This window comes from Octodon degus, unplaced genomic scaffold, assembly GCF_000260255.1.
Source record: "Octodon degus isolate 3935 unplaced genomic scaffold, OctDeg1.0 scaffold00003, whole genome shotgun sequence".
Lineage (NCBI taxonomy): Eukaryota > Metazoa > Chordata > Mammalia > Rodentia > Octodontidae > Octodon > Octodon degus.
In genome coordinates this window covers 32976151-32977028 of record NW_004524579.1, presented here as the reverse complement: position 1 = coordinate 32977028, position 878 = coordinate 32976151, and the positions used below count along the sequence as shown (strand labels likewise).

General features: G+C 58.2%; 1 protein-coding gene across 10 annotated transcripts in view; it reads left to right on the top strand.

Annotated features, from left to right (window-relative positions):
* Ccdc68 (coiled-coil domain containing 68) overlaps positions 1-878 on the top strand; it is a 79351-nt gene that overhangs the window by 61409 nt on the left and 17064 nt on the right. The window lies entirely within an intron of this gene.

The window sequence follows — 878 nt, the reverse complement described above, 5'->3', positions numbered from 1 at the left end:
CCCCACCGTGACGGCCCTCCCTGAGGCGTGATTGGTTCCGCCTTGGGACCCAACTGGGCCCCTCCTAGGGCACAATTTGGCTCCACCCCGGCAAGTGATTGGTTCCACCCTAGAGTGCGACAGGCCCGGCCTGGACGCGGATTGGTCCCTCGCTGGGAGGGACGACCCCATCCTGGGGCACCGATTGGTTCCACACTAGGGCGCGACGGGCCCGCCCACAGTGATGCAGCAGGAAGTGACCACATACAGGAACTGAGGACAGCGTCCAGGTCTCTCTGAGGAGCTTCCGTCTTCGCGTTCGCCTTGGACTTAGTCGCCTGGCTTGCGGCGCAGACTCTTGGGCCTCGGCTTGCATCCCTGAATTTCCTTGCGGACTATTCTCTCAGACCCATCAGCGGACCTTCAGGTCTTGGGACTGAATCCTTCAGTGTGAGGTGTGCAGACACCCTCGACACCCTTCTTCATCTGACTCGGCACCTAGCTGTGGTCAGCCAATCTTGTAAGTCCTTCTATGTTGTGCATCTTGTGTTAATATCCGTTCCTTACATTACACTAGTCGTTTCAGTGTAAGCAGCGGTTACGGTTTTGGCTTGAGGAATCGTGCTGCTGCATCTAGCCGCACAGCGGTTGGCCGGGCCTGGTTCCCGCTTACTTTTCCCATCCCCCATCCCCTCCCCCGCTCCCTCCCCCCCACCCACGGTGCCTCATCCTCTTCCCGAGCCCCGCAGCCTCCAGAACATTGTTTTCTCCCCATCACCTCTGTGGGGCTGGAAACCTGTATTCTGCGAGGCCCGGGAATTCAGCTGTTTCTCTCCTCTGAAGAAGCAGGTTGGGTGATATTCTCTGTCCAAATAATTCCTGGAAAACGGACTCGATAG